The sequence below is a fragment of the Balaenoptera acutorostrata genome, chromosome 21 (genome assembly GCF_949987535.1).
Source record: "Balaenoptera acutorostrata chromosome 21, mBalAcu1.1, whole genome shotgun sequence".
In the NCBI taxonomy this organism is placed as follows: Eukaryota; Metazoa; Chordata; class Mammalia; order Artiodactyla; family Balaenopteridae; genus Balaenoptera; species Balaenoptera acutorostrata.
Genome location: NC_080084.1, coordinates 34,646,947 through 34,674,838, shown reverse-complemented (window position 1 = coordinate 34,674,838; position 27,892 = coordinate 34,646,947). Strand labels below are relative to the sequence as shown.

Sequence of the window (27,892 nt, the reverse complement as noted above, 5' to 3'; positions counted from 1 at the left end):
TCTTAAAGTGCATGTCTCCTTGGAAGCTACCCACTGAAGCAGCAAGTAAATGTCTACATCTGGTTAATCAATTAAGCAAACAGGAGTTTATCAACATCTGGCACCTGCCTTACTTTACTAGCTTTATGTGAATAACTGATGCCTGGTGACCTTGGATAATTTGGGGGCTTGCTTGGAATTTCAGTAGTGGTTTAATAGTGTTAGTGTGCTGTTGTGAATTTTGATATTGTAACCAACATCCTCTTGGTTGCTTTACTCATACTGGAAATCACAGCATCTTCCAACCAAAGTCTGTGTAGCCTTCAGTTTGAACACAGATACCGTAGCTTGTGCAACTTTCCAAAAGATAAGCACCAAGAGAGAAAACAAGTCAAAATATAAGAATGATTATGGGAAGTGGGAGATTTTCAAAAGTACATGATTCAGCAAGTAACACAAACTGCATCTTACTAACTGCTAACTTAAACTTAGTTAAAAGGGATTTTTTTTCCCCTTAAAAAAAAAAACCTGTTACTGGTAAACTGCAAAGAACCAAGTAAAAACTGCCTAGTCAAGAGTCTGGGAGGTTCCTGGCTGCTTCTGGTTTTCAGCAGTAGAACTTCACCTCTTTCTCTGACATATTTATGTTCAGGTTGTTCAGTTCCAAAGGCTGTTCTCCTCTGCATTTTCTTTATAAGTTTGGAATTGCCAGAAGGGTGAACTTAACGGGTGGGGCATTGGTTGCTTTGATGCCAGCATCACTGCCGTCTCAGGTTAGCAGACAGTGTCCACCTGCCATCTCTAGCACCTGGCCCTGTTCTTGCCAAATAAATATGTGTTGGAATAAACTTAATGGTTGGCCCTTCACATCATTATAAGCAAGACTTACACCACCCATCATGGAAAAATTTGAATAGAATTGACTAAGAGTAAAGTTGTTTTTAGAATTTTGCAACTTAATAATTACTGCCAACAAAATGCATGAGGATGATGACGTACAATTATGGAATACACTGAACATTCAATCTTCAGAATAACCATGACGATAGTTATTAGGAAACATTTAAACATAATACAACTGTAACTCAATGATTATTAATAACAATTTGGAGATATATGTGATCCCAAACTCAGGATCTTCCCTTCAACCATGCACTTAAAGATAATGAAGAAAGAGAAGAAGAAAACAGAAGGAACACTTAACTAAATAAGAGAATTAATACTACATCATTTACAGCTTTTCTTCCTAAATAAGGTGGTTTCATGCCAAGAAAAAGCATAATGATCACTCTAGTTCACCTTTACTTTCCATTATGTAGATCTTGGGTACAGTCCAGAGTTTCCTTCTTCTCATGAATGGCATGATCAGTAAGAGTTGCACCGAACACTTCAATTTAAAATACACATTAAATGACTTTTCAAGGAAAGGTTACACTTTATCTTTTTTATTCTTCACAGCATGGTGTGTTTTAGGATGTATGGGACACTGCATATTCTTATTAGTTTAAAATTAGGAGCTAGAGGTCTAAGGCATTCAGTAGCAATTTGGCAGTTTCCCAATTTCTGTGATACTGAAGATAACCATGGCAGATAAATCAAGCCCCAAAGTAGACTCTGGCCTGGATTTCTCACATTTTAATATGCCTACAGAGTGTCCCAATACAGTCTTCATCAGTGTTGATTGTTCAGCTGGTACAGCCCTGGGCACTAAAGAGATTTACATAAACTAAGTCATTATTCCAACAATTAAATCAGCTGGAATTAGCATAAGAATTGTTTTGTTTTCTGTTTCTTATATTAAGAATGTTTTCATGCTACAGTGTTAGGATTGAAGTCAAATGAACGGAACCTTCCCTGTGTTCTATAGCTTTCCAATTTACTGTAAGAGGATTTTTTTTTAACATCTTCATTGGAGTATAATTGCTTTACAATAGTGTGTTAGTTTCTGCTGTATAACAAAGTGAATCAGCTATACATATACATGTATCCCCATATCTTCTCCCTCTTGGGTCTCCCTCCCACCCTCCCTATCCTACCCCTCTAGGTGGTCACAAAGCATCGAGCTGATCTCCTTGTGCTATGTGGCTGCTTCCCACTAGCTATCTGTTTTACATTTGGTAGTGTATATATGTCCATGCCACTCTCTCACTTCGTCCCAGCTTACCCTTCCCCCCGCCCCCGTGTCCTCAAGTCCATTCTCTAGTAGGTCTGCGTCTTTATTCCTGTCTTGCCCCTAGGTTCTTCATGACCATTTTTCTAAGTGTCCATCAACAGATGAATGGATAAAGAAGATGTGGCACATATATACAATGGAATATTACTCAGCCATAAAAAGAAACGAAATTGAGTTATTTGTACTGAGGTGGATGGACCTAGAGTCTGTCATACAGAGTGAAGTAAGTCAGAAAGAAAAACAAATACCATATGCTAACACATATATATGGAATCTAAGAGGATGATTTTATACGGACAGTACATCAAATGGAGCTTTGGGTTTAAAAAAGAGTACTTAGACTTTTCTATGTGGCAAAAACAAGATCCAACTTATAATAGATATTGGATAGTGACATTGATAAACTAAGAATGTAAAGCTAAATATTTATTCATTAGCTTCTTTTTTCATTTTTTGGTTATCTCTCAAATTCAGGGAGTTCTCATTAACTCATTAATTAATGGATTAATAACTATACAACAAACATTTGTTGAGAACTTGCTGTTTATTCCTTGATCACTGAGTTGTTCATTTAAATCAGTAAGTATTAATTGAGGTCCTATTATACATAAAGAACTGGTTACGGTGCAATGAAAAAAATTACCTGCAGTTGGGACACATGAGAAGTTTTCTTTTGCTTAAGACATTTTTGGAATATTTACTTTGGAAAATGTCTCCATGAGCTATAGAGTTTTTTTTTTTTTCTTTTGAATAATCTAAATGATGCCAAATATAATAACAGCCAAATCATTTGGAGCCAAGTCTGGTAATAGTGTAAGCGTTCCAATTATTATGGAAGGCTGGCTTTGATCAAAGTGTCTCTATAACTATAAAACGATGAGATGATTTTTTCGTTTGTATTCTGAAAACCATTTCAAACCGTTGGTTGTGGCTTGTTCCTAGCCCTTTTCACAGCCTCTGAGGACAAATCCTCCAGACAACTTACAAGAGGAGGAAACTGATCCTAGCTTAGGGCTCCTTACATTTTCTGGCACAAGATTAAGGGATCTTGGGGTTGATCTCTTTGAGGACCAGTCTAACCATCATCAAGCTGTAGACAGATGGTTGGTGCCGAAAACCAGTGTGGAAACTAGCAAGTCACTGCGTAATTTAAATGTGGCGCTTATGAACACTCCTGCGCCGGATTTGTTTTGAGAAGGTGAGCCACAAAGTGGCTTTAAATTCTTGAAAATCTGGTTTCAGCTACAGCAGAGGCACTTTGGCCCAGAGCCGACTTTGTGCAAAATATCGTCTTGTCACTTGTCCATCACAAGTTAACTAAAATTACAAAACGTAACCGCGTATTAGCCTGCCGTCTAGATTCAGAAGTTTCAACCCATTGCTTATCTTGTTCTATTTTATTTCTTAAAATCTTTTTTTCACACCTTTATTGGAGTATAATTGCTTTACAATGGTGTGTTAGTTTCTGCTTTATAACAAAGTGAATCAGCTATACGTGTACATATATCTCCATATGTCCTCCCTCTTGCGTCTCCCTCCCACCCTCCCTATCCCACCCCTCTAGGTGGTCACAAAGCACCCAGCTGATCTCCCTGTGCTATGTGGCTGCTTCCCACTAGCTATCTATTTTACATTTGGTAGTGTATATATGTACATGCCACTCTCTCACTTCGTCCCAGCTTACCCTTCCCCCTCCCCATGTCCTCAAGTCCGTTCTCTATGTCTGCGTCTTTATTCCTGTCCTGCCCCTGAGTTCATCAGAACCATTTGTTTCTTTTATTCCATATGTATGTGTTAGCACATGGTATTTGTTTTTCTCTTTCTGACTTACTTCACTCTGTATGACAGTCTCTAGGTCCATCCACCTCACTACAAATAACTCAATTTCGTTTCTTTTTATGGCTGAGTAATATTCCATTGTATATATGTGCCACATCTTTATCCATTCATCTGTTGATGGACACTTAGGTTGCTTCCATGTCCTGGCTATTGTAAATAGAGCTGCAATGAACTTTGTGGTACATGACTCATTTTGAATGATGGTTTTCTCAGGGTACATGCCCAGTAGTGGGATTGCTGGGTCGTATGGTAGTTCTATTTTTAGTTTTTTAAGGAACCTCCATACTGTTCTCCATAGTGGCTGTATCAATTTACATTCCCACCAACAGTGCAAGAGGGTTCCCTTTTCTCCACACCCTCTCCAGCATTTATTGTTTGTAGATTTTTTGATGATGGCCATTCTGACTGGTGTGAGGTGATACCTCATTGTAGTTTTGATTTGCATTTCTCTAATGATAAGTGATGTTGAGCATCCTTTCATGTGTTTGTTGGCAATCTGTATATCTTCTTTGGAGAAATGTCTATTTAGGTCTTCTTACCATTTTTGGGTTGGGTTGTTTGTTTTTTTTGATATTGAGCTGTGTGAGCTGCTTGTAAATTTTGGAGATTAATCCTTTGTCAGTTGCTTCATTTGCAAATAGTTTCTCCCATTCTGAGGGTTGTCTTTTCGTCTTGTTTATGGTTTCCTTTGTTGTGCAAAAGCTATTAAGTTTCATTAGGTCCCATTTGTTTATTTTTGTTTTTATTTCCATTTCTCTAGGAGGTGGGTCAAAAAGGATCTTGCTGTGATTTATGTCATAGAGTGTTCTGCCTGTGTTTTCCTCTAAGAGTTTGATAGTGTCTGGCCTTATATTTAGGTCTTTAATCCATCTTGAGTTTATTTTTGTGTATGGTGTTAGGGAGTGTTTTAATTTCATTCTTTTACATGTAGCTGTCCAGTGTTCCCAGCACCACTTATTGAAGTGGCTGTCTTTTCTCCATTGTATATTCTTGCCTCCTTTATCAAAAATAAGGTGACCATATGTGCGTGGGTTTATCTCTGGGCTTTCTATCCTGTTCCATTGATCTATATTTCTGTTTTTATGTCACTACCATACTGTCTTGATTACTGTAGCTTTGTAGTATTGTCTGAAGTCCAGGAGCCTGATTCCTCCAGCTCCGTTTTTCTTTTTCAAGATTGCTTTGGCTATTCGGGGTCTTTTGTGTTTCCATACAAATTGTGAAATTTTTTGTTCTAGTTCTGTGAAAAATGTCATTGATAGTTTGATAGGGATTGCATTGAATCTGTAGATTGCTTTGGGTAGTATAGTCATTTTCACAATGTTGAGTCTTCCAATCCAAGAACATGGTATACCTCTCCATCTGTTTGTATCATCTTTATTTTTTTCATCAGTGTCTTATAGTTTTCTGCATACAGGGCTTTTATCTCCTAGGTATTTTATTCTTTTTGTTGCAGTAGTAAATGGGAGTGTTTCCTTAATTTCTCTTTCAGATTTTTCATCATTAGTGTATAGGAATGCAAGAGATTTCCGTGCATTAATTTTGTATCCTGCTACTTTACCAGATTCATTGATTAGCTCTAGTAGTTTTCTGGTAGCATCTTTAGGATTCTCTATGTATAATATCATGTCATCTGCAAACAGTGACAGCTTTACTTCTTCTTTTCTGATTTGGATTCCTTTTATTTCTTTTTCTTCTCTGATTGCTGTGGCTAAAACTTCCAAAACTATGTTGAATAATAGTGGTGAGAGTGGACAACCTTGTCTTATTCCTGATCTTAGAGGAAATGGTTTCAGTTTTTCACCATTGAGAATGATGTTGGCTGTGGGTTTGTCATATACGGCCTTTATTATGTTGAGGTAAGTTCCCTCTATGCCTACTTTCTGGAGGGTTTTTATCATAAATGGGTGTTGAATTTTGTCAAAAGCTTTTTCTGCACCTATTGAGATGGTCGTATGGGTTTTCTCCTTCAATTTGTTAATATGGTTTATCACATTGATTGATTTGCATATATTGAAGAATCCTTGCATTCCTGGGATAAACCCCACTTGATCATGGTGTATGATCCTTTTAATGTGCTGTTGGATTCTGTTTGCTAGTATTTTGTTGAGGATTTTTGCATCTATGTTCATCAGTGATATTGGCCTGTAGTTTTCTTTTTTTGTGACATCTTTGTTTGGTTTGGTATCAGGGTGGTGATGGCCTCGTAGAATGAGTTTGGGAGTGTTCCTCCCTCTGCTGTATTTTGAAGAGTTTGAGAAGGATAGGTGTTAGCTCTTCTCTAAATGTTTGATAGAATTTGTCTGTGAAGCCATCTGGTCCTGGGCTTTTGTATTTTGGACGATTTTTAATCACAGTTTCAATTGCAGTGCTTGTGATTGGTCTGTTTATATTTTCTATTTCTTCCTGGTTCAGTCTCAGAAGGTTGTGCTTTTCTAAGAATTTGTCCATTTCTTCCAGGTTGTCCGTTTTATTGGCATATAGTTGCTTGTAGTAATCTCTCATGATCCTTTGTATTTCTGCAGTGTCAGTTGTTACTTCTCCTTTTCATTTCTAATTCTATTGATTTGAGTCTTTTCCCTTTTTTTCTTGATGAGTCTGGCTAATGGTTTGTCAGTTTTGTTTATCTTCTCAAAGAACCAGCTTTTAGTTTTATTGGTCTTTTCTTAAAATATTTTAAAACCTTCTTCTCAAGCTGAGGTGTATTCCCACCTTTTGCCTGAGTTGAGCATCTTACTCTGTCAAGAGGACATTAGAGAGACTTTTGTTCAATTTATCATCCTCAAAACCAATAAACTTATCAGGAGCTACAGAATGTGGGACAATATCTCTCAAAGTTTGCGAAACTTTCTGCTCATTTTCTGCTGTCCACATCTGCAGCTAATAAAGATATAGAAATATGTTTTGAACTAAATTTAGTAATATAATGTAATTACATGTAATGGAATTCATGGATTACTTTTAAATAGCCACTAAGGAATAAAATGTGAAAAATAAATTATAAGGAATTGATGTGATTTCCCAGGGAGTGTTTTATTGGGAAAAAAGCAAAGCTATCATATAAAAGTTTTATAACTAGACTATCTTTATGATTATTCTGTTCAGAACACTGATTTACATTGTTATTTGTGGCCTTTTTTTTATCAGATGAAGAAAGGTATTTCTCCTTTTCAAATAATTTTTAATTATGAGTATTACATGAATACTAAAAGATGAATTCTTTTTTTAGAAACACTGAATAAATTCTGGATTAATCTAGGTCTTATTGATCTGAAAAACATCTCAAATTTTAAATTTTATGTTAAATTAACAATTATAGAATACTTTCAAGCTTATTTTATAATAATTCCCTCCCCTTTAGTAAATTTTTATGTTCATTTACATTCCTTTTTCAATGTTGGTTTACATGTTAGGGTGTTTATTAGTTAACGTAACAAACTGTGTGGTCTTTTAATTAATACTACCACTCAGGTTTGTAAATAATACATGTTTTGTATAACCATTTAGAATTTGTACACTGATACATTAGATATTTTTTTTAAGAAGAGTTTTTTTATAAAACAATTATCATTTGTTGAACTAGAAGAATCATTATTTTAAAATGCATCCTTAAAAATAAAATGAGTTATGATTCACTGTGTAGCTTACTAATAAATATTTAGTCTGTAGTTTTCTTCTATGTGTTTCTTCTATCTCTGTGTGTTTAGCTAAGAATTGTTTTTAATTTGGTTAACAGTACCCCATTTAGGAATATGAAAAATGTTGAAGCAATTACAAAATACTTAACAATTTTGTAAAAGAAGAAGCATTTTAAAAATCACAACAAAAGGTATTCTCATTGAAATGAATTTTTATATCCAAGATAATCTTTCATTCCTTATATGTGTATAAGTTTAACTTTAAAATACATACTTCTCTCGCAGCCTCAGAGAAAATAGTTTTATACTTATACTGTGTTTGTTATGTATACCAAGAATTACACTGAATTCTAATGCACATCATCTCTTTTAATCATCACAAGTCATGAGGCAGCAGCATTTATTATATCCTTTTTACAGTAGAATTAATTGAGGCACAAAGAGACTAAATAATGTATATGCAGCTGAGTTTTACCTCTAAGGCTAGATCTAAAATCTAGGCTTTTAACTTATATATTGAGTGCATAGACAGACTAATAGTTATTTAAAGTTACAATTCGAGAGAAAACACCACAAAATCTATCTATAGGCTAATTAAACAAAATATGGTCACTTTATTATGAAAACGTTACTTGAAATGTGGGTGAACTTTAACAAATAATGAAATTCAAAGCTATCTATTGTCTAAAAGCATGCAGTCTTTTGTTTTTCTATTAGTGATTTAGGTGCAAATTATTCCAATATTTTTCTTCTCATTCAAAAAAAATTTTCAGAGCTGGAGCCCTTACAGAATTCTCTGCTTACAAAAATTAAGGCATAAATCTCCCTGGAGGAGATGATCCTCAAAGGGGGAGATGGTGCCTTTGCTCTAGCAGGAAAGAATGGAAGTAAATCCATTTTTGAATAAACAGGTACCCCTTTTTCAATTAAGACCAATTAATTTCCAAGGCCTTTGCTATTTTCCATATTACAGAGAGCTATTTAAATGTGCCAGTTTACATAAGATAGATTTCAAAAGATTACGAGAAAGAATTTTACATACGTCACGGAAACAATTTAATAGTCTTTTCAAATAGTAATTTTGGAACTGAGCCAAATAGCAAGCACCTCCTGAAGCAGTAGGTGTGATGCTACTTGGCCCAATGTCCCTTCACACTTGTAGGTCAGTATTAGGTCCCCCAAGATTAAACCTCACGGTATTCTATTCAAAGTGTCAGCATTCATAAGCCTGCAATTGCAAGCTCTAATATGTTTCACAATCTCTTGCTCCACTGAATTCGTATGCACCAAAATAGGCAAAGATAAGAAGTTAGTTTCTGGGAAGATTTCCTTTAAGAGCCTCTGTCCAAAGCATCCAGTGCTGAAGAAAAAGAAAAGATAGTGGTGTTATGTATCTACTAATATTTTGTTTCTTTTTCTTTTCTGTCTTATAATATATAAAGAATAGAACTGGGTCAAAATCCTATGAGTCAGAATTCTATCTTTTTACATGCAAAAGATTTTCACTGTTGTGAATAATGAAAGTTATTTTATACTGTTGAAATTTAAATTGTTAAAATAAAAACACATGCAGTCACCAGTTTTACCAAGGTGAAGTAGAAAGATTACAAAACAATCTTATTTTTGATCCTGAAAGTGTGGATAAAAGTGTTGGATAAGAGAGAATGATGTTTGAAAAATATGTGAAGAAAAATAAAGAATGAAAGACAGATTTTCATTGTACCTGAAAGACTAGTTTTGAGAAATGTTAATAGAAGTTGGGGAATTGAAAGGTGTATTTGAATCTATTTAGAGTTAGTATGTGTTGTAGGAAGAAGCTCCAAGAGAAGAGAGAAGTGAATATTGCCAGAAAAAAAGATTCCCCGTAGATTGAAAAATAAACAGCAAAATTCCATTACAGAGGAATCCACTGGAAGCTCTTTCCAAGCAAGGAATGGCCCCTTCAACAGCTATAGATGACATCTTTAGCAAAATCAGAAATAGTTGCCTTGCCAATAGTTTAAAGGAAAAGGAGGAAACTGACAATGTTTTCAGATTATATTTATTAAATTTCTGCCTTTGTACAGTCATAAAATGATCGTCTTTAATATTTTCTTAAAACTATTATTATAAGTCCACATACTTAGAAGTTGGGTAAACATTTCTCCACAACCATTTTATTAATGACATCCTAAACTTTGCATGTGAGTATATAATTTATAATGAATATGTTTATATACATATACATACAGACAACATATTATATTTATTTTAAACATTTTCTTTTCAAATAATTTTATACTCCTTTAGGTTTCTCCTACTTTTGCAATTTTTACCTGTTTCTTATAGTCTACAAATTCCTTTCACTCACTTTTCCTAAAAGTAATTAGTCAATGCTGACTACAAATTAGGTTTTGTAAAAGCAGTTGTTTTTAGTTAAAAATATAACCATCACGTTTGTTTTAGAAATTGTTGTACATTTTTTGTTACCAGTCTAAAGATGGGTTTTCTAACATAAGAATGTGATAGTTCCTTCTATTTATTGAGCGCTTGTATTGAGCATGATATAACTCATTTATTATAATAACTATTAAATGTTTTTAATTATAAAATATTTGCTAAAATTACAGATGATAATGTAGCAGACCACCATGTAGTTTTCACCTAAACCCGAAGTAGACTTGACTTTCTTATTCAATCTTTTACTTAATCGTACTTTGCATGTGTCTATAAAAACAAATCAATAGAACAACTTTGTATACAAGTATTAAAATCAGTATCTTTTTAATGGGAAAACAAACCCAGAGAATTTTAGTAACTCTTCCAAAGTTGCTTAGCTAGTAACTAGAAACAAAGCCCAAATTTGACCGCAGATTACCACTTTTCTCAAGTCCTGCAAGATAGTACAATATGGCTCTCAACTCAGAAGGTAAAATCATACTATTTGAAATGAAAAAAGAAGAGGAATCTCATGAAGTCCTGTGTGTACCAAACAATTTTTTCTAGGAAAAAGCTAAATTATATATTTAACTTTTTAAAGAAAAAAATCAGTAGTGTTAAGGTTGTGTTTCTGCTTTAAACTGACCTGTTAGTTTCTATTGGTGTAAGTACTTTGACGATGTTTAAAATTTTACTTTAGCCTTCGGTTTACATATATTTAAATTTTAGTTAGATTTAGGTTCCATTCTTTTTAATTAAGATATAATTACATATAGAGAAATTCACCCTTTATAGTGAGTTTTGACAAATTATATACATGTGGTAACCATTGCCACAGTCAAGATGTAGAGTAGTTCAGTCAGCACCCTCTCCAAAAATTGTTGCCTTGTACCACTTTGGAGTCAACCTTTTTTTCCACCTCCAGCCTTTAGCAACCACTGATCAGGTCCGCTCCCTATAGGTTTGTCTATTTCAGGATGTTATATAAAGAGAATCATACAGCAAGGAGCCTTTTGAGTCTGGCTTCTTTTACTCATTATAATTCAGTTGAGATTTCTCTATATTGTTGCAAATATCAGTAGTTCCTTTTTATTGCTGAAATAATATTCCGTTGTATGGGTGTATCATAGTTGTATCCATCTACTCTGTTAAAGGACATTTGCATTGTTTTCAGTTTTCATGATTATGAATAAACTCTATAAATACATGTGTACAAATTTTTATGTGAACTTAAATTTACATCTCACTTAAATAAGTATCTTGGAGTGGGATGGCTGCTAAGCATATGTTTAACTTCATAGGAAACCACCAAACGGTTTTTACAAAGTGACTGTACAATTTTACATTTCCTTCTGCGATATGAGATTCCAGTCTCTCCACATCCTTGTTAGCACTTAGTATTGTATTTTTTTAAATTTTATCTATTCTAATGGATGTGAAGTGGCATCTTGTGAAGGTTATAATGACCATTTCCCTGATAATCAATGACGTTGAGCATTTGTTCATACAATTATTTGCCATCTGGTAATCTTTGGTTAGGTGTCTGATCAGATCTTTTGCCCATTTTTGTTGTTGTTTTCTTACCATTGAATTTGAATGGAAATTTTTATATTTTGGAACGAGTTTTATTAGATATGTTTAAGTTATGTATTCATGCCTTTTTCATCCACTTTCATGGATTCCACTAGAAGGTGAGGTGGTTTCAAAATCTGTTCTCAAAAACTGGAGAATCTCGGATCTTGGATTTTGTGATTGTTATTAATATTTGGCTCCCTTGAAAACCTCCTGCAGGTGCGTTTTTAGTAGTCTCTTTCTTGTCAGGGTTCCTCAAATCTATATCTTAGAAACCCGCAAACCCAAGTTCATTCTTTTAACAAATTAGAAAGAACTGGTTAGGAAGATTCTCAGTCTCTTGGGTAAGACATCAACCAATGAGTCAGCACCTCTTTGTCTCATCTACCTGTTTTCTGCCCTGCACGCTGCTAGATCAGTCACCACCCTCGCTCAAGTGCCCAGTGATGCAACTTTCCAGTTGTCATCTTACAAAGTGTGCAGAAGAATTAGACTTCCATTTTAAACTATTCCCTCCCTCCAGAAACACTCTCTTTCGATTTCATGACAATACCTCTTTCTGCCTCTCCATTTGCTATTTCACTGGTTCATCCTCTGGATTCTGAATGTCAGGTTGTAGCTCCCCAACCTAGGTTCTCTGCAGCTCTCTGCTCACTCTGTACCTCCTTAACCACACACATGGCTTCATTTTCCAACCAGACACATAGACAGCTGTCATATTTAAATTTACAGGATAGGCTTCTCCTGATCAGTAGAACCATATATCATACTGCCACCTCATTTCCACATGGATGTCTTAAATGCTTCCCAACTCGCATGTCTAAAATGAATCTTTTTTTGTTTCGTTTTTATTATTAATTTGTATTGGAGTATAGTCGCTTTACAATGTTATGTTAGTTTCTGCTGTCCAGCAAAGTGAATCAGCTATACGTATACATATATCCCCTCTTTTTTAGATTTCTTTCCCATTTAGGTCACCACAGATCACTGAGTAGAGTTCTCTGTGCTATACAGTAGGTTGTCATTTGTTATCTGTTTTATGCCTAGTAATTTATATATGTCAATTCCAGTCTCCCAATTTATCTCACCCGCCCCCCTTGGTATCCATACGTTTGTTCTCTACATCTGTGTCTGTATTTCTGCTTTGCAAATAAGTTCGTCTGTACCATTTTTCTAGATTCCACATATAAGCGATATTATACAAGATTTGTTTTTCTCTTTCTGACTTACCTCACTCTGTATGACAGTCTCTAAGTCCATCCACATCTCTGCAAACGGCACAATTTCGTTTCTTTTTATGGCTGAGTAATATTCCATTGTATATATATGTGCCACATCTTCTTTATCCATTCATCTGTCGATGGACACTTAGATTGCTTCCATGTCCCGGCTATTGTAAATAGAGCTGCAATGAACGTTGTGGTACATGACTCTTTTTGAATGATGGTTTTCTCAGGGTATATGCCCAGTAGTGGGATTGCTGGGTCATATGGTAGTTCTATTTTTAGTTTTTTAAGGAACCTCCATACTGTTCTCCATAGTGGCTGTACCAATTTACATTCCCACCAACAGTGCAAGAGGGTTCCCTTTTCTCCACACCCTCTCCAGCATTTATTGTTTGTAGATTTTTTGATGATGGCCATTCTGACTGGAATCGGTATTTGCCCTCAAAATGGGTCCTCCCATAGTCTTCTCTTTTCATCCTTTGTCACACACGCTAGAAACTGGATTTTCACATGGACATTTTCCCGTCTCCCTCACTGTGCAAATATAAACCAGGTGGTCCAGGTTTCAATGCCCAATAGCTCTCAAACTTGTTTACCAGAATCCATGTCCACAAAGAGAACAGTCTCTAGCACACAAGAACTTAAGTACTTGTTGAATAATGACGACTACAATTGCCACATGTTTAAAAAATGAATAATCAAGAGCCAAGAGATGAATTTAAAAATATTGCTTAAATGCCTGAAGAAAAAATACGCCTCTAAGAGATTGTTTTGCTGTATGTGTTTATCTCACTTTGGTGTCAGTAATAACGGCTTCATCGAATAAGATGGGACGTGTATTTTTCCTACTTTATTTTTTCAAAGTGTTTATGTAAGTTTGGTATTATTTCTTCTGATGTTGATGTTTCATAATGTCTTCTCTAATAATATCTGAAAGAATTATAGGGTTTTTCTTTAAGGGTTCTTCTACTTCCCGTATTTTCTGTTTTCGTTAGATTCCATTTGTTTGTTTTATTTCTCTTTTTGTTACAATGTAGAGTTCCCTCAAATTTCTTACCATCCTTTGCTGTTGTTATTGTTTATATTTAAGGCTGAATCACTGAAAAAAATCAGTAGAAGTTCCCTCTGGGTGTGGAGCTAGTCAACTGATAGGATTTAATATAGAGCAAGTGGGTAGACATCTGGGGTTTTTTTTTTCCTCACTGGGGGCAACATCTTTGTAAGCAACCTATATATCTTTTCCCTGTGGCCACAGAGACTCTCCAGAGAAAAAACATTCTATGACTTAGGTGGGCGGTGGTAGGTGTGCACGGTGGTGGATGGCTATTGAGGGTGTGTGAGTCTGGCTGCCAGCCAGGATGGGGACCAAGCAAAGTAAGGAGCTTGTAAATTTACTGTTTTCTGTGTAGGCTTTTCCTTAGTCCTCTCTTCTTTTCAGTAAGTCTTGTCCTGCTTTTTGCTCTCCTAGTGACCCTGGGTTTGGAGCTCTCTCTTTCATTTTCTCCCTAGAATGAGCCTCTAGGATCAGGCTAGGATTTCAAAGATTTATTAGCTTGACTGGATGGAGGGGATAAACGGAGTATCTGAAGGCTAAATTTGGTCTTTACGTTAACTTCAACCAATCTCCCCATGTTTACCTGTTTCTTCACCTCCGTTTAGCCAAGTACCTGTGAGTAAATATATTTGTGGATCTGAGACATAAAATGACTTGCTTCTTCCCAGCTCTAGGCACATGGTTTTCAGCTCTGTCTCCTCTGATAACACTTCTATGTATTTATCTTAAAAAACATCAGTATCTTTCATCTACCATGCTCTCCTATCCTGTTCTTTTTACCTCTGTGCTCATAATACATTACCCCTACTTTAGGGTGACGCTCTGGGGAGGAAAGCAGAGCTGTACAATTGCTTTGAATCTGCCAAATTTAACTAGAAGTTGAAAGATTAATTTTTCATTCATGACCGACTTGGTTTTAGCTCTGATGCCAATAAATATCGTTAGTAAACTAAACAAAGTGTGTGTAGAAGCATCAGATCTATAGGAAAAACTAAAACCAACTAGATGAAAGGTTTTTATATTACTTCATCATACATTTGTCATGACCCATGACTGCTTTTGCTCTTCGACTGATATAAGAATCGACACATTAGAAATGTTATGTCAATGATATTTCACCATCGCAAGGGGAAGGCTATATAAATTAAATATTTAATTCTCACTGATACTGAACTCATGGTCCTTACCGCTAAATTTTCTATGAACTTTGTGGTTGTTGATTTTGCTTTTTCGTTTGGTACCCTTTTGCTTTGGGTCTTTGGCAAGCACCTCTGTCCTTATGTCCTTTTCACCTTTGTTTTGTGGGTGGCAGGACTTCCATTCTGATGAAATGCGGATAGTTGTAAACTTCTATTACTTTTTCTAGCCAATAAGAGGTTAGGGCCAGACAGGGTACGTGGCAGTCCAGTAAGGCTCTGTGTACTAGAGACACAGAGGTGGTGAAAGGAAGATCATTCTCCAAGGTCCTGGACTTTAGATTCCTGAGTTTGAGGAATAAAATGAATGGCAGCCTTATAGAGCTCTGCAATGCTTTTGATAACCTTTATGATGTGGGGCAAAAAGGAGATAAAAGTGTAATGTTTCAGTTACAACATAATTCTGTCTTTCCTGTTCATGCCCCAAACTACTGACTTCAGAATGTATTTCTGAGGCCATGTGCTTTAATTCACTTTCCCCCACTCAAGGGGGAAAATGCAATTAAGTGCTTAAAAAATTTCCACTTAAAATATAAAATGAATAGGGTCTTCCTTAATCCAATATTCATTTATTTATCTTTTCATGAATAAACACTTGTTTTATTACTTTTTATGAGGTCTGTGTGGATCAGACTTTCTTTTTTTCCTTCTTTCTGTCTTTGTATTCCTGGATTTAAAAATTTTTTCCTATCCATATTTGATTTTTGAGTGTGAAAATAAAACAGAAAAATATTCAGATTAAAGTGTTGTGGATTTCCTGTTTACTATCTACCATTGACTTAACCTTGTCAAAGAGTTTAAATATTAAATGTTGAAATAGTTAAAATAAAAATGTTGTACTGTTTTTCAATGTTATTTTTAAAAAGAAAATCGTGTTTATTTTCTTATTCCTTGATTCAGACTAAACAGGGAACTATTTCCTAAATGATACCTTTGTCATCTTAAGAAAAAAAATACATCATTATCAATAATTACTTTTGGGCCATTTTAATAAGATTTGAGTTAAATTACATTTAAATATTCTTCTAACGTTTCTCTTTGGTTTTAGGAAAACATTATTTATAGAGTTCTTCCATGTCATGAAAAATGACAGGAAACTGATTTTAACCTATCCTATTCTTTCATTTATTCTTTGACTAAATTCTATATGCCAGTCTACAAAGGTAGTATACAGTAGGCAATAAGACAGGCATGCAAGGGAGTAAATAAGAGTAAATAAGCTAGTGTTTGCAATGTCTGAAATAATATGGAAGAAACAAAAAGGTGCTGAAGTAGTTTATGTCAATTAGGTTATTTAGTTACAGTGGATGGAAAGCTGCAGTAATTATGTGACCTTACAGTTGAAGCCTTAACGAAGAGAAAGCACCACCCGTGTATAGTGCCTCGACATACAATTTTAGGAATGGAACAGATTTTTCTGAGATTTTAAATTTGAAAAAAGCTTGGCATTTTGGAGATACCAATGTTCTGTGACTGAGGGCGGGAATGGTATGAGATGAGATTGGAGCATTGGTGGGAGTCAGATGCTCAGGGCCTTAGATTGGATTTTATCTGATGTCTAAGCCACCAAAACCTGGGTGAGTGGGATCATTCAATCAATGAGTGTATTTCAAGGATTCTTGTGATTTGTGGGTGGAGAGTCAATTGGAGGGGTAAACAGAGCAGCTGAGAAGATCAGTTATGAAGGTAATGCAATAAATCAGGCGAGCGAGATTGGTGGCGTAAACTAGGAGGTCAGCAAAGGACATGGAGAAAAATTGCTATATTTTAGAGGTAAGATTATTAGTACTGGCTGATAGATTATATTTAGGAGTAAGGGAAACAGAGATAATAAGTGTTAATTCCCAGACTCTTGAATGAGCAATAGGTTAGTAAGTTTTAATGAACTGGGAAAAACCCGGGAGGAAATGCATTTGGAGAGGAAATGCATCAATTCCGTTTTGGATTTGTTAAGAATGAGACCTTGAGAAATCTAATCATTTTTTCAGGGTTGGGAATGGATGAGGACTCAGAAAGACGTGTAAGGAGGATGTAAGGGAACTATTTCTGAGCCCTGAGAACTCAAACATTCAGAATTCTGTATCAGAGAAGTCAGCAAAGGTTACTGATAATAACAGCCACTAAAGGAGAAGGAAGAGCAGAAAAGTGTGACTCAGGGAGAAAAAGAACACATGGTTTTGCAATAAGAGCAGGTGATCCGCAGGACGGAGGTCAAGTATGGTGGGGTACAGAGGGTTCGCACAGAAGCTGTGGGAAGCCAGTTGCAGTGGGTTAATTGTGGGAGCCTTGACAAGTGATTAGGAGGTAGGAATAGCACAGATATAGACAGCACGTTCCAAAATGGAAGCTGTGAAGGAGAACAGAACAATGGCAATAGCTCAGTAGGGGTGTGGACTTACACAGGGTTTTCTTCTGCTTGTTGATGCTTTTGTTTGTATTTATTTTTTTAAATCTGGGAGAACCACAGTTTCCTGTGCTAATAGGAACACTACAGTAGAGAGAGAGAAAGAGAGAGAGAAAGGCTGAACAAGAGGAGTCGTGTTGCTAGAACGGGATGGTTCCAAGCCCCTGTAGAGTTGCTAGCTTTGGAGAGGATGAGGAGAAGCATTTCACTCGTTTTGTGCCTGAGTTGCTCTTTAACATCTGTTTTCTTTATGAAGCGTGAGGTAGGCTTGCCCGCTGCATGCAGGAATGAGGGAACGGAAGTAAGTGGAGATGGTCTGAAATTAGCACGGGAATAAACCAGCATGGGATGAATGAACTGGTGGCGAGCACTGTTAAAGGAAGACTCATTCTGACACTGGCTGACACGCTAAGGAAGCCTACTGAGAACTTCATCAGGGTTGAGCGGAGCTGTTTCTAAAGGAAGCAGATGGGGATCTAGGAGTACCTGGCTTGATAAGGGAATGGCTGTGCTTCCCCCAAAACTGAGAGGTACTGCCCCCAGAAAACATTCCAGATCCCGAACGCTGAATCCCACGTGGCAGCAGACTCTCATCATTCTCCTAGCTCGGTTACCTACTGAGTGTGTGTCCTCAGCATACCCCACTACCCACCACACACACACACACACACACACACACAGTCACAGACTCACACACACTCACACACACACTGTCAGACTCACACACATGCACTCTCACACACACACACACACCCCTTCCAGAGCCAGAGTGCAACTGTGGTCCAAAATCAGTACCAAAGAAAAATAAGTAGTTGAGTAAATGAATTTATAAATAAAAGCATGCTTAGAATTTATGCTTTTGCTATTTTGACAAAAATCCTTGAATGGGTTTTAATTATAAAGAGAAATTTAACAGCTCAAAGGTTAGTAAAAATGCAAAATGAAATTTTTGTGTTTTCAGACACAGTACTTCTGGTTAAATAAGTCAACTTTGCTTTACTCAACATTGTTTCATAGTAACAAATTCCCCCCCTCCCCCCCCCACCCCCGACACTTTGGTAAATAATCTGGAATCTTTTAGACATAGAAGCACATAAGGAACAAAAAATTTAATCTGGAATTAATTGCAACACACAAAACAGGTATGCCTTAAAATTAGCAAATTCTTTGGGAAAAAAACAAGTTCGAGGATCTTACAATTAATATTCTCAGCCCTCAAAAAATTGTATATCATTTCTAGCAGGTAAGCTCAGTGAAAGGAGAAGCCGTGGTTATAACTAGCATGCCTAGAACAGTCTTTGGCACAGAGTAGTCATTCAGTAAAAGTTGTAAAATCATAAAATTTTCCCTTTGGTATTTATTTTAAACATCTTATTAGGGACAAGTGACTGCTTAGTGTACCAGCCTTCTTCCTATGTGCTTTACCTTTCCAAATACTGTCTTATTTACATACACAGAAGCTTTGCACGATACATTTCAATATCTACATTTATAGATGGGAAACCAGAGGCTTGGGGTATTATTAATATCAGCATTTTCTACACTTATGAAAAACCTACTATAAATAAGCACTGGGCTATTTACATACTTTATTTCAAAGTAGCTCATTTTTACGTCAGTCGTCATATTTCACAGGGAGAAATGAGCCTCAAAGGTCACACTCATAGTAAGTGGAGAAGGTGAGATTCAAACGCAGGTGTATCTGTGCCCCAAACACATGTTCTTAGTGTTATTCTATATGATGTATGTGTGATTCTCCAAAACGTGATCTGTCCTAGAAAAATCAGAATTCAGTTAGATTTTGTTAGAAATGTAACTCTGTGTATGCATTATGTGATTTTAAGTACTGTGTAGACATGGTGGGAGAAAACGAGATTTCGCAAGGAACACAGGTTTTAAGTGACTAGGAATTAATGTTAAAGTATGCTTTGAGAACTGAACCTTTTATGGAGTTTAATGAATATCCCTTAATATAATTATTGCCCACATGTTTACTGCTATTACCACCACTACTACTATTACTAAACTATTGCTATCCTTGAGTGCCTAATGTAAACCAATGCAGGGGACACAGGTTCGAGCCCTGGTCTGGGAAGATCCCACATGCCGCGCAGCAACTAAGCCCGTGTGCCACAACTACTGAGCCTGCGCTCTAGAGCCCGTGCTCCGCAACAAAGAGAAGCCACTGCAATGAGAAGCCTGCGCACCGCAATGACGAGTAGCCCCCGCTCGCCGCAACTAGAGAAAGCCCGGGCGCAGCAACGAAGACCCAATGCAGCCAAAAACAAATAAATAATAAATAAATAAATTTTAAAAAAAGAAAAAAGACCAATGGAATGAAAGTTCCAAAGCAGACCCAATGTAAATAGTCACATGATTCACAACAAAGGAACTAGTGCAGTGCTATGGAAAAAGTATGGGCTTTTCATTAAAATTAGATGTGGGAAAAAAGAGAATCAGGACCTCTACCTCACACTATACTAAGAAATCAAGTCTAAGTTAATCGTAGGTCCAAGTTTGAAAAGTAAAATAATAAAGATTCTAGAAGACAACATAAGATAATATTTTCATGACTTTGTGGTAAAGATTTTTTTTAAATACACCAAAAGCACTGACCATAAAGAAAAGTTCAAACATCATTAATATTAAGAATTTTACTTCATCAAAAACACCATTGAGAGAGTAAAATTACAAGTTTCCTAGTGGAAGAAGATGTTGGCAATACACATATTTGACAAAGAACCTATATCCAGAATACATCTTACTCTTATAAATCAACAAGTGAAACAGCCAACAGAAATGAATCAAAACCTTTTAATTGGCATGTCTTAAGAGAGGGTAACCCAGTGTCCAAATAAAATGAAAGGGCGTTCAGTGTCATCAGTCCTCCAAGCATTACTCATTAAAACCACAATGAGTTAGTATCCCATACCTATGAGAGTGACTAAAGTTTAAAAACTGCTAGTTGTTGGCAAGGGCAAGGGCTCCATGCCAGGGAGCAGCCCTTGGAAGTATAGATTGTCAGTTGGTGCAATCACTTTAGAAAATGGTTTGGCCGTATTTATAAATGCATACCTCCTGAACTGTCAATTCTGTTTCTAGTTATGCAGCCCCCCAAATGCATACTTTGTCCATCAAAAGACAAGTAGGTATAGACGAGAGATAAATTTCATAAGCTCATACAATGGAAAACAAGATGGCAGTGACATCAACTGCTTTATACAACAAAGAGGAATTCACAAACAGACTGGGAAAAAGGACCCAACACAAAATATTATATGCTGTAGGATATTTATGTAAAATTTGTAAAAGACTAAAAACCAATTATGCTGGTAAAAAGCAGAAATGCAGAAATGTAACAAAATGGTAACATTTGGTGGAAAGTTATAACTGAGAAGAACAAAGAAAGTTTCTAGAATGTCAGTGCTCTGTGATTAGATCTGAGTATGATTACAAGGGTTTATTCAATTTGTAAAAATCCCTCAAACTATGTCCTTGTGATTCATTAATTAAAGTTTTTTAAAAAGTATTGTTAATATTACTTTCATAGTAATATTAAATAGCATTAACATAAATTGGTCTTAAAATACCAAAGAAAAGGTATTGTACTAAAAAGAAATATTTTAATAACCCATTACATTTTTTAAATTTCAAAATAGTTTTCTGAATAAGCATCTTTGAAAAAATATGTAAAACTTGTTTTGAAATTAGTTAAATCTTCAGCAGAAAAAAATTATAAGCAATCAAAGGAAAACAATCATGAAACATTTTGAATTTATTATTTACCTAGGAAGACTGTGTCTAAACTGCTACATTCTCTTCTTGTTGGAAAACAAAGGAAAGCTGTTAAGAAATGTCTATGTAAAAAGGAAAATAATGGCATCGTGGCCAATAAGTAAACGTCCCTAAGAATGTTACATTTATTAAGTCTATCTGCTGGTGGTGTTTTAGACCCATTCACTCACTCCTCCTGATGTCTCTAGGGATTTTACAAGGTGAAATTCATGCAAATTTCCAACCTTCTGGTGTGTTCCTACGAGGCTAATAAATGACAAAGTCCACTCTTACTCGGCTTCAGGGTTTCCCAACAGCAGCACTCTTGACACATTTGCCTGAGTATTTCTTTTTTGGGGGGAGACTGTCCTGTCCATTCTAGAACACTGAGCAGCCTTCTTGGCCTGTACTAATACCATTAGCATCACCGCCATACCTCTGAAACCAAAAACATCTGCAGACTTTGCCAAATGACCCTGGGGGTGGGGAGATCATTCCTAGTTGAGAGCTACTGCTCTACAATATGTATATAGGAATATTTGAATAATAAGTTTTAGTTTTTTAGCATTTCTTTAGTAGTCAGTAAATGCATTCACTATTTATGGGTTCACCTACCTGGTGCTACTTTTGTAATCATATCTGGAAAAAGGATGGAATTAATATTTTTGAGACTATTTTGCCATTCTACAAGGAAAAATAGTCAATTCCATTCAAGAATAAGACACAAGCAAGTGGTTTTCAGTGTTCAGTGCAAGGAATCAGTGTGTATAGAGTATCTTGTCCATTGCGTTGATTATGCAGACATGACAGGTTGTCTATGTTGACATTAGAAAGTTGTCTCAAAAATAACGTAATTGAAAACAAATATTTAAAATATTTTCTAGGAGTCTATTTAACTTAGGTTTTGATGAAATAAAATTTGACTTTTTATTTAATTCATATATTTGGTAAACCAAAATAGTAACTTTTATTTTTTAAAAATAAATAACTTATGTTCTCAATAATGGATTTTAAAGAGCCCATTCTTTATTATGGCATTATTTTCAACATTTACAATAAAAATGTCAGAGGATTAGGCAAAAATTAAAACTTAAAACTTCCAATATTAAACTAAAATGTACATATCTGCTTCCAGAGTTACCTATCTGTGGCCCATCAGGTTGGTGTAGACCTGCATGATGGGTGACCTGTGGGTGAAAGAATCCTTCTGATACCTTCACTGAAACCCTGGGTAAAATGATTTGCTAAGGTTATGTAAAACATTTACAAATTTCTGTTCCTTAGAAGGATACCATTTGATTTTCCAGAGTTATTTGTTATTTTCTACCAAAGGATGATTTTAAAAGTGAGTTTTATAACTATGTATTGGAAGATTTCTCAAATCCAACCCCTCTCCGTTATGCCACCTAGCCCAAATTTTGCTTTAAAAAGGTTTAAATAATTAGAACATACTTTTACAATTTATAAATTTGCCCAGAATGGCTGATTAGCTGAAGGAAACAGAATGACCCACAAGTTCATCTGTCTTACAACTGCCATTCTTAAATAAGGAGTGAATAAGCAATTTCCTTTGCTATTTTAGGGGCAGAATAAATAACTTCAGTAACCACTTATTCTGATGATTGGATTAGACCCTATTTTCAAAGAAGAAAGGAAGAAAACCCAATGGTAGTGTAAAGCTATTCATCTTGATAACTGCCTTATAATAGTTTGATCCCTACTGATATTTTGGTTTCTTAGGACAAAGAGATGATGTATGTGATGAATAATATGACAAATATTTCCTTTTCAAGCTTTTAATAAATTTCTTATCTTATTAAACTGGTAATTTAATCAAGTCATCTTCCCTTTGCCTTATCTTATGAAGCTGTCCATGAAAATGTACATTTCTTTCAAATATAAAATATTACTTGAGCCAGACTTTTTTAAATGGCATATGGACAGTTTAAGATAAGTACAAACATCCCATCTTTTCCAGTTTGAATATTAAGTAATTTTTCTCCCTCTTCCACCGATATAGACGTATTAGACAACTAACCAGATTTACCTATGACCCTTTTGGTCACTTCCTGAAAATATAGTAGTATGATCAAACCTTTCTTTGATGGACTCTTGCCCATTCTTTCAATTCTGATTATGAATATTTGATGAGTATATGCTTTTAGGTGAAAGGAAATTTTCCATAATTTAATAATGTGCATCCTCCCATTAATTTTCAACTTCATAAAATTATTAAATGAGTGCCAAATTTATATACAGCATAGCGATTAACTTAAGATTGTTGTTCAAAGGGACTGTTGACATTGGATTTGTAGGTTTTTTAACAGCCAATTTCCACTCATTAACAAATCCAGGACCATTGCTAACATTAATGTTAGATGAATGCTATGGTTTCCCACCTCTCATTGACTCTCTGCATTATCTCAGGTCTTGGAAGAAGGGCAACCTACGTGCACTTTTGCTTTCTCCCTACACCTGAACAACCCCTAGTCAACACAGAGCAGCAAGAGGAAAACTAGTTTTTACACGCTATGTGGGTAAAATATAGTGATCAGAGGCTGCTTTCAAGGTCACCTCAAGTGTTCACTTCATGTTACGATTCTTCATAACCAGAGAGAATTGCAGAGTGTGGGTGAAATCCCAAAGCTCTTTCTCATCATGTAACTTCTAGAATCAGAGATCTTACTTCATCCTTCTCCTGGCAGAGTAAGAAGGGAATGTTTTAGGTGTATGAATCACCACGGAAGGGGTTTATGCTTGGTTGTACATAGTTCCCTGCCGTCAGCGTTGCACTCTCAGCTTTGACTTCCGTAGCATCTCAAAATCTTCCAATGAATGTACACTTAGGTTACTGTTTGCAAATGTATACTTGCTGAAGTTACATAGGAGTAGTTGCTGTAACCTCCTAATTGATCACTCCAAGACAGAATGCAAAATTAGATTCATTCTTAGATTATTCTAGGCTTTTTATTACAGTTGAATATCCATTTATAAGACACTTTCTATTTTAAGACACACCAAATCCCTTTGGAAAATAAAAGGAATATATTAATATTCAAGAAAATGACCTCAACGTTCTGAAAAACATTGGTGAACATAAAGACCCAAGAAAGCATTGACAAAGAATCTGACTTTGTAGAACTTCTGCCTGGAGTTTGGTGTGTCCCTGGTTCAGAACTCATTCTAGGTTACTGGGACCTCTTCAACTTCTTCAAAATAGGCTATAAATGTGAATGTGCCATGGTTAGCTGACAGTATCTATCCTCAAAATTCTGATCTTCCTTGGATTCACAGAACAGCATGATAGTGCTGACAAAGCTCCATTTCTAGGTTGCCTTTCATTTAGAACAAAAACGCAGAAGGCAGATCTAAATAAATTCTGCGCCAGAACTGGTACAGTACCCACAGTTACAGTACAAGACTCAGTTTATCTAAAAAAACAGTCTCTGTACTGTGCTTTTGCTCCCCAAAGATGTTAAAATGGCAAGTAATCCCACCCCTGACGACAAGATGTATAATATACTTCCATATCAAATGTCTGTTTGAATCATCACAAAATGCCATTGCCTCATTTAGAGTAAAATGAGGTTCAGAGAAATGAAATCTAATGTTACTCAATTAAAATAAGGTCTGTAGCCAACATGAATATCTGGATCTTCTGATACTACAGCTTGTTTTTCTTCCACACAAATATGATAAGTAAAGTCTAGTGGGAATAAGTAAATCAACGGCACAGTGTTAAGCTATTTTTATACCATTTTTTCTGTGATAGCTTCTGCTTTTGCCAGTGGTTGGTTTACATCAAATGATTTATCAAAGGCATGTTCTATGCAGATATAAGAAGAGTAAAGTAAACGAAAGGCTGAAATGAGAGCTAATACTATAGCCTCTCCACATGCTTAGAGATGATTACTTTTAAATTTTTATTTTGATAATAAAATTTTATGTATGTTCATTATTTAAAATTTAAAATATAGAAATATATAAAGACTTAATAATTACCTTAATCTTGCAATTTGGAGAAGATAATTTTTTTGCCGCATAGCTTTTACTCTTGAGAATATATACACACATGTATGCAGTCTGTCCAGATATATTGTTCTGTGAAAAGATTGTACTGCATGTATGAACATTATGTTATAGGTATACTATATATAAGTTGTATATTCTCCTTTTTCATAGATTATATTATGAACCTTTTTTTATGTCTGAGTTACATATCTGTATCATCATTTTATAGTGACATTACTTTCTGCGCTAGTTTCTGTTCGTACTGTACATTATTTATTCAATTCCTAATTATTGTCTGTAAAGCTTGTTTTTTATATTCACTATCGTAGACAGCCTCGTGATAACTTTGTACATATTTCTGGCATAATTATATTATCACTCCTGTTGGATAGGAAATTTAATTCCAAAGTGAATTCGCTGTCTGAAATGGAGCTTGTTTTTAAGGCCCTTCAACTTGAAATGACACATTTTCCTTGAAGAGCTGCACAAATGTATACTCTCACCAGGATGAAAGGGATGATAGTTTCCTTCACTTTTGCTATCACTAAATACATATGAATTGTATTTATTCCTTGTGGGTACGTAGTTTAAGTACTTTGCCCATTTTTCTGTTGAAGTGTCTGCTTATGTTTTCTTCTTAACATGTTCATGCAATCTTTTAAGAATATTAGTTCTTTTCTGTCTGTCCTGTGTATTGCCAATAGTTTTCATACTTTATTTTTTGTCTTTTATTTCGTTTGCAGTTTTTTCTACCATAAAGATAGTTTACATTTTATTTTTATATTCACATTTAGAAAGGCCTTTTTTCAACCTAAGAGTATAAATACAGTAACTTTTATTTTCTAGTATTTTTTTTCATTTTTTTTTATACTGCGTTTTCTCTGTTGTGAATTATATGGTTGTTTTTGTTCTATTTCTCTGTTGGGTAACCTATTGTTTTCTCTTACAGATATAATTATTGTTAGAGCCATTTTCCTTTTTAAATTTTAAAGCACTAAAGTGATTTGCCATGAAACTTCAAATAATACTTAATTGAAAACCCCTCTTCACCACTATCTTTCTTCTTAACAGTTTGGTGTGTACCTTTCATTGTGTCGTATAATATGGGTACGTTGTATTGCAGCTCCTTTTGGTAGAGGGAACATTCCTGCCTGTTTCGTGTGAGATTCATGTGATCAGTTTAGGTCACAACCTGGCTTTGATACCAGCTGAGTCGTGGGGAAAAGAATCCCAGGGACCCAGCAATTACACAGTCTCACGTTGCTCCATGTGTTCAAGGGCTATTCACACAAACAGAACCTCACCTATGACATTTTCCTCCAGGTAGAAGTGACCGCAAATATACCCATGTACTTTTATCATCTTTCTCCCCAGTAGTAATCCTTTTAGATTCTGAAACATTTTTGATTCTTGAATTTTGTGTCTCATGTGAGATTTTCCTGAGATAAATATTTCATACACATTTAATTGGGAACCTGTGTGGGGATTTTTGTCACTTTTGTTTAAGCTAAGATCTCCTCTCCACCCCACTCTCCATCTATTCAGAAGAATTATATTTTGTATAACTGTCTGGCATATCAAGACTCATCCTATATCTTCCAGAAGGTCATGGATTAATATAATATTTTTATAACATAGACCTAAAGAGATGAGTTGATATGCTCAATTCACACAATTAATGAAGAAAGAGGAAAACACTGAAATTCATAGCCAGTTTTATTATCTAATAGGAAGGAACACATTTCATAATCTACTGCCTAGGATGCTCTGTAATAATGTAAGAAAACTACATTAGATTATGTTTCTCAAAATGTAGTACAAAAATCACCTACATCAGAATAACTTGGATTATTAAAAATAGTGGTGAAAAGACTTTCAATTTAATTGTATTTTGATTTTTAAAGCAAATATATTAATTCTGCACTTCAAAAATTAGAAAGGGAAATCTATAACTTGTTAGAATGTAGCCTCCTGATGTCATCCAAGATGCCTGGCAGGGGAGATGGGGGCAGGTACCTGCATTTTTAACAGCTCTCAGATTGATTCCTATGCAGCTAAACTTTGAGAACCAGTGTCCAAAGTATTTAATTACATATTTAGACTAAAAGCTGGGATAATCATGGCAATAGAAAACATTTGATGACGTACATCAGTGTGCAGATAAAGTTAAACAATGTCCCATTTTCCCATAATTTCAAGGCATAATTTAGAAAAAAAAACTATTTTTTTCTTAGGTATGGACATAATTTGGAATGCTCTACTTAATTGGATACACTAATATAAACAGTTAACTACTTGTCAGCAGAATTAATGTTCTCTGAACTATTTCATGTCTTTTTCATAGCAGAATAAATCTTGGTGATCAGGTTTTTTGGAAATACTGGAAGGTTCTGCCAAAATGTAACCCTTACTGTGATTCTGTGATTGAAATCCCATTCTTCATGTGATTATTTATTCTAAGATAGTTTCCATAAACTGAGATTCCTAATTTCACGCATCCTGCTTAATTGTATTTTATTGATGCTGATAACTAAAAATGAAGCGTTAGAGTGGATTTTGGTTTAATTTTATTTATGTTGGAGGGTAATAGAAGCTTGAATAACTTCTT

General features: G+C 35.3%; 1 protein-coding gene across 1 annotated transcript in view; it reads left to right on the top strand.

The window, feature by feature from the left end:
• The window catches only part of VEGFC (vascular endothelial growth factor C), a 97,759-nt gene that overhangs the window by 35,309 nt on the left and 34,558 nt on the right, over positions 1-27,892 (top strand). The window lies entirely within an intron of this gene.